Raw genomic sequence first — 12,732 nt, forward strand, 5'->3', positions numbered from 1 at the left:
GGCCGAGCTCCCCTGGCACCGGTGTCACGGTGCTGCCACGGCCCCTGTGGGCAGGCCGGGGTGCTCGGTGAAACGCGGCGCCTGTCCCAGCCCCTCTGGGCAGCCGGCGGAGCGCCGAGGAGGCGCTGCGGAGGATCCTCCGGCAGCCGCCGCCGCAGAGGGGCACCGGGCGGCCATGGCAGGGGAGCAAGAGAGAGTGCCCGAACCCGTCCGCCCGCGCCGCTTCCCCCGCCCGCACTAGCGACCCGCCGCTCCCCCCGCGGGCCCGCCCGCACCGTTATTCCCCACCTCCCCCAGCAGCCCGCCCGCTCCGTCTCCTCCCGCCACGGCCAGCAGCCTCACCCGCCCGGCGGCCCGGCCCGGCCCGGCCCGGCCCGGCTCCGGTGAGGCGGTGCCGGCGGCCGCGCAGCGTAGCGCAGCGCAGCTGGGCGCTGGCTGTGGCGGGCACCGCCCGGCCCGGGCCCGGCCCCGCCTCCCCTGCCCAGCCCCGCACCGCCTGGCCGCGGGGGGCGGGTAGTGGCGCTCCGCTTCGACGCTCAGCAGCGGCGCTCTAGCCGGGCACGCGTGAGCTCTATGACCCAGCAGTCGGCGCCTACAAGGGGCGGGCGCTAGAACTACAGCTCCCAGGAGGCAACGGGGCGGCGCGCGCTTACGCAGGAGGGTATGTCACCGCCCCGCGGCTTCCCAGTTCCCATCGCGCGCGGGGCGCGAGCGGTCACCTGAGGGCGGCGCAGCGGTGCGCGGCGGTGCGGGGCCGCGGGTGGGGGGACCGGGCCTCGGCCCCTCCGTGGCTCCCGGGGGGTCACGGACCGTGTGACAGGACCGACCCACGCCCCCCTGGCGTGGCTGCAGCCGTGTGGCTCTCGGTGAGGCCTGAGAAGGGACCATAGAACCATGGAATCGTTGTGGTTGGAAAAGACCTTTAAGATCATCGAGTCCAACCATTAACCCAGCACTGCCAGGTCCCCACTAAACCATGTCCTTAAGCACTACATCTACTCGTCTTCTAAATACCTCCAGGGATGGTGACTTCACCACTGCCCTGGGCAGCCTGTTCCAATGCTTGATAACCCTTTTAGTGAAGAAATTTTTCCTGATATCCAATCTAACTCCCCTGGTGCAACTTCAGGCCGTTTCCTCTCATCCTATCGCTTGTTACTTGGGGCAAGAGACCGACACCCACCTCGCTACAACCTCCTTTCAGGCAGTTGTGTACAGCAACAAGGTCTCCCTTCAGCCTCCTTTTCTCCAGACTAAACAACCCCAGTTCCCTCATCAGACTTGTTCTCCAGACCCTTCACCAGCTTTGTTGCCCTTCTCTGGACTCGCTCCAGCACCTCAAATGTCTTTACTGTAGTGAGGGGCCCAGAACTGAACACAGTACTCGAGGTGCGGCCTCACCAGTGCCGAGTACAGGGAGATGATCACTTCCCTAGTCCTGCTGGCCACACTATTGCTGATACAAGCCAAGATGCTGTTGGCCTCCTTGGCCACCTGGGCACACTGCTGGCTCATATTCAGCTGGCCATCGATCAACACCCCCAGGTCCTTTTCCACCAGGCAGCTTTCCAGCCACTCTTCCCCAGGCCTGTAGTGGTGCATGGGGTTGTTGTGCCCCAAGTGAAGGACCCAACACTTGGCCTTGTTGGGCTAAGGAGAGAGGAGACGCCCCAGGCAGGAGGACATTGAGTCCCCAGTGTGGCGTAAGTGTGCCTGGTGATTCAGACATCAGCAGCGAGACTGGCCTGGCCTCGCTACCAGAGGTCAGTTCAACCCCCCTGGGGCCAGAGGCTGGTAAGATAAAGAGCTCCCACAACCCAGGAGATAGGACACTGGTCTGAATGCAAAGCCTGCAAGTTTCAAGAGTTATTTGGATCCTTCAGCACAAGATAAAGATGCAAAATGAGATACGTGCCTGCTTTGTTTTATGTTTGGGGTTTTTTTTTCCTTGGGAGGTCACATTTAAGTGAAGAAAGCATATAAATATGATAGAGAACTATTCCAATACAGCTTCTTTGGTTCTGATTTATTGCATCGGGCATAATTGCTTACAAGTCTCTGAGGCCTTTTTAAAGTTAATTATACTGGAAGACTGTGCCACTTTGTCACTGCTTAGCACTGCAGAGCAGCCTGATCATACAATTTTTGAAACCCATACTTTTGATAAAATGTTGAAACACTGGAAAAGGTGCCTTACAGAGCTGCCAAAGGTGTGAAAAAAATTCTTGAAATGGTTGCAAGGTCAAATATGTAAGTAGCTCAAACTTACTGAAAGAAGAACACTAGGTGGTGACTTGGCTATATTGCATGAGTGCCTTTACAGAGAAAAACAACACAACTAAAGAGTTCTTTAAGTTCGTGAAGGAAGGTTTCACAAGAGCCATGGATGAATTCAAATATGTAAGACACAGTTGTGAGTTTGATTGACCACTGGAACAAACTACCAACAAAGCAGATCCTCTAAGTGCATCTTCAGGTTAAAACTCGGTGACTTTCAGGGACATATTATTTAAATGCAGATTTTTGCCTCAGTCACAGACAAATTTCTGAGCTCAATAAATGGATTTTATATTAAGTTCTGTGGCCTGTGATGCACTACAGGTGAGGATATCTATGTATCTGTGGGGTACAAGGTAAAATTCCATGTACTGTCTCTGTCCAAAAAAGCTCAACATAATTTTGATTTATACCTGACAGGGCACCTGCAAGATGCTGAAAGATAGGTTGGTGTGTTTGAGAAGACTGCAAGGAGTAAGAACTCTTCTTTTATTTGTGGTTTGTGGAAGAGAAATTCCTGACATTCAAATTGAAAGAAGTTAGTTTCCAGGTTCCTTTGGAAGCTTGTTCAGCAAAGGAGATGTGGTCATGGGGTAGAGAGAGGGATGGCTGGAGGTGGAGAATAGGATTTGTTTGAACTGCTGTATTTTTGAAATGAAAGAGAGTCTTTCTGCCAGCTTCAGGCACTTGATGCTGTGAGTTGCAGTAAATAAATAAATAAAGACCAGATTTGATATAATTAGTAGATTTCCAAGGTTACATTTTTAGTTTAGAAAGATAAGCAGTGGACCCAAATGCCAGCTTTTATGTGTTGCTCCACAAATACACACTCTTGGGTGTATGAGAATTTATTCGAAAAGGAACAAGCACAGTTTGAACTAGATGATCTTTAAGGTCCCTTCCAACCCAAACCATTGTATGATTCTCTGATTTTCATTTCTCCTCTCTATTCTCCTTTTTCTCTGTCATTAATTACAGGGTGCAACTGGAGAGAGAACAATCCAAAACTAGCCCAGAATTGAAAAGGAAATCTGAAAAAATTCCTGTAGAAATCTACTCTGACGTTCACAATATATGTTAATGTACTCTCAGGGGTAGGGCCTTAGTATATTATGCCTCTCAGAGAGGTGAGCAGAGATGAGCCTTGCTTGAGAGATGGCAATGACGATCATTTTGATTTGCTCTTGTGCTTTTAGATCTGGGAGGTACACGCTTAGCACAGTTATAAGAACAGAACACCACCAGGAATTTCTGCTCTCTCTCTGCACCTGTGTCACACCTGGTGGGTTGGTTGTTTTCCAGTTTTCCAGTTCAACTCCCTTCTCTCTGCAGGATTCCGTACACTTGAACACTCAACGCTGTATTACACCAGGTATCGGCATAGAAGGTGCTTTATCCTGTGCATCGCAGAGGGTAAGACAGAGCCTGTGCTTTCAATCTCGTTCTCCCTATGGATAACAAATAAGGTGACCAAAAGATACACCTCCTAAGGCACTAATTGTATGCCCTGTGTTTTTTTCAGATTGATGGTGATGCGGTTTGAAAGCGCTGTCAAGCTATCTATAAATCAGAAGACTTGTAGGGACATGTTTCAGCAGTGAGGCTGGCTGTGTAGTGTTTTATTCAGTGCCTGACACCTGAGAGCCTGCAGCTGAGCTCTTCGCCTTGTGTTTCAGGCAGAGTTAGCCACTGGAGGGCTTTACTAGCCAGCAGCAGTTTGCTGAAGGGCAACTTAATTCCCGAGTATTATTATAGTCCTGTAACCTCACAAAGAATCTTGTTGAATAGTAATGATTTCACATTTTTCTCTTTTCATGTAAACTTAAATTGACCAGCCATATTAATATACAAAAATAAACATTTTAAAACTGTTTTATCAGGTGGAGAGACACAATTTAAGAAGGCCTCGGAAGATCTTTTCACATTAAGTGTTTATTTTTGTTTCCTATGCCTGTAATTATACAAATAAGTATTTTTAGACTTTTATTTTCATCATGTAAATTCTCTTATATGTATAAATGCTAACTGAGTTCTACAAATGAACTGAAAATATCACCAAAGCTTGTAGTTATTTGCAAATCTGCAAAATATGGTCAGTTGTATAACATTTTTACTAAAATGGAATTGTCTCAACCTACCAGAGTGCCAGGATGGTGTGTAGGTAGTTATTATTACATCTAAGTGTTTATTTCCATGCCCAACAGTGCGTATCTTATTTGTGTAACCAGAGGCTGCTTATTTCGTGGTGTAGAGCATGAAAATTGCTGTAGGCTACTTGGCCAGCAGCCACTAGCTGTGGCTAGTCACACAGCCATGATGTGCATAGCCACAGCGGTTATTTCTCAGTAGCTGTAATGCAAATAAACATCTCTGGTTTTCTTTCTTTTCTTTTCTTTCCAGACTTCTCAAGCTGTTTACTGCTGATATATATGATGCATCTGTTACCTCAGGGATTTAAATGATGCGGAACCCCTTAGGAGATGTATATAAGGTAGAAAGTGGGGCAATGAAATTATGCAAGGGAAAGTGTTTAAAAAGCTGAAATTATAGAAATAATTTCCTATGGTCACGCTCATTTACAGCACACATTTTGTCTTTTAAAAATATGTGCTTATCCTTAAAAAATACGTCAGGCTTATCCTTAAACACTGAACAGTCTCACAAATCTGTTCTCAGTCCCTATGCTGAGAACAGATTTGCATTCTTGTAACTTAATTTGTTGTATCATTGGGGCGTCTGCTTTTCAAATTAGCTTGAAACACAACATTGATAAGAATATAGGACAGTCTGAGGAAGAAGAGTGATGAATACGTGCTAGAGGGAAAGAAGGTGAAATGGATGTGACGGGGACATGTGCTGCAGAGTTATTATTTATGCACCCTGTACATTTTTATCTTTGTTCTTATTGAATATGTACACATTCAAGGAACGTAAGGGTATAAGGGAAAAGAATAATTGGAAGGTAATTCCTGTTAACTTCATAAGCGTCATTTTTTTAAAAATATATTTAATCCAGGTTATGGACCCTGCTGAATGAGCCAGTTGATCTCATCATCATGTTTCTTAATGGGAAAAATTAATGAGGCATGGTCATGTAATTTAGACCCCTAAAATATCATATGGTAAAGCCTAAGATCAGTAGCTAAAAGGTACAGATGTTTTATGTGCTTTTTGTTATTAGATTAAAAATGTTTCTTCTTAATTTGGGGAGGTGATTAGTAATAAAGATAATATAAGATGAGCAATTTTGCAGAAAATTACCTAGGCCCGAGTCAATATCATGCTGTTACAAGAAGGCAGACATCATTGTGGGATGGATGTGTGAACAGGATCATTGTGTGCGACACATGAGTATCTTGTCTGGTTTTGGCTGAGTAAAGCTAGAAGGGGTCACAGTGTTTCCGTAGTTTGGGCACAACTGAATTTTGTGCTCTATAGCACAAGGTCTTGGAGGGGGTTCCTTGTGGCTCCAGGCTTTGAATCACAGAATCACAGAATCAACCAGGTTGGAAGAGACCTCAGGGATCATCGAGTCCAACCGTTGCCCTGACACCACCATGTCGACTAGACCACGGCACTAAGTGCCATGTCCAGTCTTTTCTTAAACACATCCAGAGATGGTGACTCCACCACCTCCCTGGGCAGACCATTCCAATGTCTAATAACCCTTTCTGAAAAGAAATTCTTCCTAATGTCCAACCTGAACCTCCCCTGGCGAAGCTTGAGGCTGTGTCCTCTTGTCCTATCGCTAGTTGCCCGGGAGAAGAGGCCGACTCCCACTTCACTACAACCTCCCTTCAGGTAGGTGTAGATGGCAATAAGGTCACCTCTGAGCCTCCTCTTCTCCAGGCTAAACAACCCCAGCTCCCTCAGCCGTTCCTCGTAGGTCAGACCCTCCAGACCCTTCACCAGCTTGGTCGCCCTCCTCTGGACTCGCTCCAACACCTCAACATCTTTGAGGAATGAAGAGGATCAGTAAAAATTTTGGGGATTAGGACAGTGACAAAGTGAGTGGGACTTATGCTTCTCTCTGCAGCAGTAGCTATCACGCCTTATCTCCTAAAGCAGCTACCACTCCATGTCTCCTGAAGCTTGCCTTATCAGGTTGCACTTCAGCAGGTCCAACACTTTGCTGGTTGTTGTAGAGACAAAGGAGATGCAGGCTATTGTCTGAATTAGTTTTCAAACAGCTGATTGTTATCTACACTGGGAAGGAGGCATGGGCAATGTAGAAAACTCATACAGGAATGGTTTGTCACCCCCTGCAGTTTTTCACACTGTCACAGCCTACTTCTTCTGTATGTAAAAACCTGCACTGGTGCTTTTTCTGTGTCTGAAACGGGCCTTCAACTAAATTCTCCTAACTCTGCTGCAGTTTAGGAGAGATACTGAATGCTAGCGTAGGGCAGAGTAACAAGAGGTCCAGGGTGGATGTCTGTGAGAGAAACTGAAGGTAGACAAAAGAAGACTGAAGGGAGACGTAATGGACATAACAGTTTTCAAGTATTTAACAGGCAGCTGCAAAAGACAAAGGATATAAACCATGAGTAGTCAAAATCTCTGCTTTGGGGCAGGGAAATGGACCTTCCACATAGAGCATAAAGCTCTGTGTCAAACTAAGGTACTTGCACTGCTGTGAAAGTGCTAAGAAGTAAAAATTAGTCTCCTGACCAGTCACACAGTTTGTTGTGTACCATAAATAACATGCAAAACCAAAATAACATCATGTATGTTGGAAACGAGGAAGCCTTTTGAGAGTCTTTCAGTTTTAAAATTTATTTGGGTGAAACAATTATGTTGTAAATAAGGATTTTTGATATGACAGTGTTCCTTTGGGATAATCTTTCCTAGGACATTTTCAGGTGTACCTCTTCAGAACAAATAACACCTTCTTTTAAATTACACATCCTTGTAACTGTGGTTAGTCCGGAACCAAGCTAATATACAAATCACATCCTTACAGATCTTTAAAAATATCACAGAATCACACAGAGTCACAGAATCAACCAGGCTGGAAGAGACCTCATGCAAGAGAGATTGTTCAAATCTTCACCTTTCCAGTAGGCACCTGGAGTTCCCTTTTACTTGTGCCACCATATATAGACAGCTTGTCTCCTTCTTCTCTATAAATCTTGCTGTGAGAACCCTTTCTTGTGGCAATAAACAATTCAGTCTTAGATACTTCTATCTCCTACTGTTGCATTTTCTATTTTCCTTTTATGTAACTGATCTGCAAAAGCACTGCTTTCATCTTTGCTGCTTCTTAGGTTAATCCTGCATTTCAAGCACACTGTTATCATGCACAGTTTTCTTTTATGATATTAACAGGTACAAGTTTTGAGATAACAGTGTATCAATGAAGATCAGTGTAGCTACGTTTTGTGTTGATAACAATATCATAGAATCATAGAATGGTTTGGGTTGGAAGGGACCTTAAAGATCATCTAGTTCCAGCATCCCTGCCACAGGCAGGGACATCTTTCCACTGGACCACTGAGGTTGCTCAAAGCCCCATCCAACCTGGTCTTGAACACTGCCAGGGAGGGGGCAGCCACAGCTTCTCTGGGCAACCTGGGCCAGGGTCTCACCACCCTCACAGTCAAGAATTTCTTCATAATATCTAATTTAAATCTACCCTCTTTCAGTTTAAAACCATTACCTCTTGTCCTATCACTCCGTGCCCTTGTAAAAAGTCCCTCTCCAGCTTTCGTAGGCCCCTTCAGGTACTGGAAGGCTGCTAGAAGGTCTCCCCGGAGCCTTCCCTTCTCCAGGCTGAGCAGCCTCAACTCTCTCAGCCTGTCTCCATAGGAGAGGTGCTCCAGCCCTCTGAGCATCTTTGTGGCCCTCCTCTGGACTCGCTCCAACAGGTCCATGTCCTTCTTATGTTTAGATATTATTAATATCTGAATAAGATCTTAATAAGGAAAAGTAGACATGGAAACAGAGATGGCAGCTGTATAGAAGTTACATGAGCGTAAGAATATTTACAAACTGAGTGACGTTCAATGGAAATTTTGACTAATTTGCAGTGGAGACAGTATTTTGACTCACACTTTTTTTGACTTATTTGACTTACTTTTAGGTGAACTAAGTTTCTGAGGGAAGGATAACAATTAGCATCATACATACAAGTCAAATTGGGACTAGTTCCTTAATTGTTGGTTATGCTATCTATGGTAGCTAAAATGTAAAGAAATGCAATCAGCTTTATTGTAAAATGCACTGAAGTGTTAAACTTAAAAAGAAATGTACTGATAATTACAGAGGCACAGAATTCACTGATAGAGGAAAGGTCTGAGATATGATAACAATGGGCATGTCAGTAACTCATTGGTGTGACTTAAGACTCATGATGCCTTTTCCACTATGCTGGCACAACTGTGCAGCTGAGCTGTAGGCTGAATTGAAAAACTGATCCACTTTAAAAGTGTTTTGGTAGGTCTTTTTAGCCATATACATTTTTGGGGCCATACATTTCCATCCAGCGACTGCAGGATGAATGAACAGCGTTCCAATGGAGAATGAGAAGGCCTTTGACCAGTATCGCTTTGGAAAACTTCATCTCAGCATCCCACAGATAATTTTTAATTAGGACACTAAAGGTTTTCTTACATGGCAAAAGTTTATTTTTTAATCACTGAAATTAGTACATTACTGTGAATTTTGTACTAATTTTTAAAATAATGTTTGTGGACTGTGTCTTTATACTGCCTTTTATATTTTTGATGTGTATTAATTATGTTTGATTTGAAGGAAGTGACTTGCCTCTGAAGTGAACTAATGCTTTGCATTTGTCTGGAGTTTTGATTCATTTTTGTCTGTTGTATTACGCTGTGGTGTTTAGAAGGACTGCTCTCCTGGTTGCCTACTCCCTTGTCTGTTAAGATATCATGGTGCCTGCTGACAAGTGAGATGGATCCTTGCCAAAGGACAGAGGTTGTCGAGTACTAATGGTTTTAACTCGCAAGTCTGTCTAACACTGCAAATGTCACCTCCTGTGCAGGAAGTCTTTCTGTGCCAGTACTGAACTTTGGCACTGCATGCCTCCAGACATTTGATCACACCTGACTGTTCACACATATGTGTCAAATAATAGTGGAGGAAAGGGAAGCATGAAGTTCAAGGACAGTATTGGCTCGCTGCAAGCAGAGGCTGAATGGCACTGAGCGCTTTGGCAACTCTTATGTGAGAGGGACCCAAATGTCATCAGCAGGGAGATAATGGCAGTCCTCTACTTGTCTGTCAGATAATAGCACCAGCAGGGAAGTACTGAATCTCAGCAAAGTGAGTTTGCATTTAACATAAAGATCGTGAAATTGCCTCAGTCTGTTAGAAAAATGAAGCCGTAATATTGACTGATTAACATCTATGTAAGCATATAAAATGACTATTAACATATAAAACACCAATACATAAAATAATCTCTGTTGTGTGGGACAACGGAAAATAAATTCATACTTTCAGGTGCGAGATTACATAACCCCTGGGATTTACCTTGCCTGACTTCACATGCTTAAAAGTTAGGTCAGATGAGTCCAGGTCTAAAGGACTGAACTGTTTCGTAATTGCAATCTGGTACTATATGTTGTTTTCTTAAGAACAAGTTAGATAAACAGCTGTCAGGAGTTACTTAAGAATAATTGGCACTGTCTTGGGTTAGAGGGAAGGACTCTTCAGCTACATCCTGGATGGGGAAAATGGTCCAGTGCTTGTGGTTTTCTGTTAAGATGGGAAAACCTGAAAGTAAAAATGGCTAAAAATACATCCATTGTCCAAGCTGAGAAAACAGATAAAAATGAGAATCGGGGAAAGGAAATTAGGCTTGATGATACTGTTAATAATATTTCAGTGGTTGAAAAGATATTAAAGGAAATTGATACTTAAGATTTTTTGCATGAGTATAGATAATACTGTTCTGGAGTAGTAGAGGAAAAAAGGGGAAGGTCATGCAGGGCCTACTTTATACACTTCCTGCAGTGATCTCTCACTTTGTAGCTACTATGAAGAATATCAAAGTAATATTTCATTGTGCAAAGTCAGCATTGTAGATTGGCCAGCAGAATTTCAGCTGTCTTGGATTTTGTTGCATTTAATTTTTATATTGTTTTATTATTGTTCTCACAAAATTGTTTTCAAAATCAAGAAAGAAAAAGTCTATCTGGTATATAGAACTCCTGTTGTTAGCGTTTTCCCAAGGAGGGGGTCAATACAAGAAACCAAGAAGAGTAAAGCAGACTGCTGCATGCTTAGCAGCAGAGTTATGGGAAAAGTAAGGTAAGTTTTAACTTTACTTTGAAGCAGATTGTACTTTTAAGTAAAGATATACCAACTCCTAAAAATAGACTAGGATGCATATAAATGTGCCAGATAAAGATGCAGAGTAATTAAAATGGAAATTTAGACTTTCTGGTATGTTGTTTATTCCCCACAGGGGAAATGTTTTGGAAGAGCTGGTACACCATTTAGTCTTCTGAGCGCCACTGGTGTGACATACTGAATGTAGTCATTCTGCTTTGACTTCTAATTTGAGCTCCTAGTCTTCCTCGCTTTCCTCTGTTTTAATTACAGAAGAAAAACTCCCCTACTGGGTGACTCTGGACAGGAACCTAGCACCAGTAGTCTCATTATTCTTCCAGAGGAGCCTGTCCTTTCTGCTGGTGAAATAAGGAACGTAAAAAAGGGGGTTAGCACCTTCATGAAATTTAGATGATCTGAACAATGCCTCTTTTTCTAAACTGATCGATTTTGGCCTTATAAAACAGCACTTCTGGAGGACGGTGAACGCTTCTCAGTCTATGTTTTTCTCCTTTTCACAGCCTACTGTCTGCTCAACTCATTTAGTACAAACTCTATCTTTCCACACGCCTTTATCACTGTTTGTGCGAAAATCTTTTGTACAGCTTGTGCTTAATAGAACAGTTGTCTTCTATCTCTCCACTGATTCTCCATCTGTTCTCCATCCAAACCAAAGCTGAAAATTTATCCTCTGCTTTGCATAAATCTCTTCAGCACTTCTTCCAGTGCTTTTATTACTTTCAATTTTAACTTTACAGCCCTGTGACAGACACTATGTAAGATAGTTCTGCACTGCACTGCACCCCTAAATCATTACCTGAAAACAAATACCTGAAAACATTTTAAAGTGCATATATTTGATTTAAACACTTATTTTCAAATATATGTACATAATAGTGTGTTCATAAATGGGGGAAGTGCTATTCTTTAACATTATACAATTATCCAATTTTAATTGCTATATAGTATATTTTTCCTAAGCCTTCCTACAAAATTGTAACTGTCCAACAAGATGAACTAGCGTCATTTGTTACCAGACTAATTGTGCTGGGTGATGATAGCGCCTTCAGGCAGATTAGTTCCTACTTAGATTCAATAACCCTTGAGTCATACAGCAGGGGAAAACAATGTCACCAAAGTATAACAAATCCAAAAGTTCATTAAGCATCACAGAACTGAGTATTTTAATTTTACAGCCAGTTATTCCCTGAAACTAATTGTTTTGTCATCTAAAAGTTTATTTGCCTCTTTTTGTCTCCACCAAACCAAACCAAACCAAATTAAACCAAACCAAACCAAACTTTGACAGAAGTTCAAAGAAGCTCTTTCACTCCAGATCTTCTCAACATTCAGATTGTTTTGTAGAAGAGTAATACATGAAAAATTAAAATGGTAGTGTGACAGACTGACAATGAAATGTCTAGTGATAATTACAAGTTCTGAGGTATCTTTGATGCTTAGATACTCGCTGATCTCTACTAGTTAAGATTTTCACCTTCTCAGAATTCTCCTTTTGGCTGTTGGAACAGCACTAAGGCAGGAAGATGACGAAAGGTGGAATGTGAGTATTTCTCTAGCAACAAGGAAGTCTTTACGAATAATGTATGTAATGAACTCAAAGAAACTGTACAGTACAAACAAAAGTGTCTTGGTGTGTTATCAACCTGATAGGCTCAATCCCATTTTTCCTCAAGTTCATATGTTTAGAGTGCAGGACTGTTCCATTTAACGTATTTTTTGTGTTTCATTAGCCTCATTTCAAGTGGACCAAACTATGGGACTGCTACCCGTAGAAGATAATATTTGTGAGAAAAATTCCCTTTTAGTTCCTCCTTTAGTTGAGCCTAAGTATTCCTCTAAAATATATCCTCCCATCATTCCAGTTATTTATAACTAAGTTTCATTTTATTTGGCCATAGCATAGGTATTGTGAATACCAGATACTGTTGTGAGACACAAGGATGTTGTTCAAGTGTATGTGCAGGATTAGAAACATCTGCTACTTCGAAATGTGCTCTGTCATTTAGAAATCCAATAATGTCTTCCCTCACCATACTAAGTCTGTGAAACTCTGTGTTACTTACTTGATTTCAATGATTTGGGCTGATTTCAGTGAAGGAAAACACTACTTCATCCGAATTTTTAAAGCAGTAATAATAC

Source organism: Nyctibius grandis, chromosome 1, assembly GCF_013368605.1.
Source record: "Nyctibius grandis isolate bNycGra1 chromosome 1, bNycGra1.pri, whole genome shotgun sequence".
Lineage (NCBI taxonomy): Eukaryota > Metazoa > Chordata > Aves > Nyctibiiformes > Nyctibiidae > Nyctibius > Nyctibius grandis.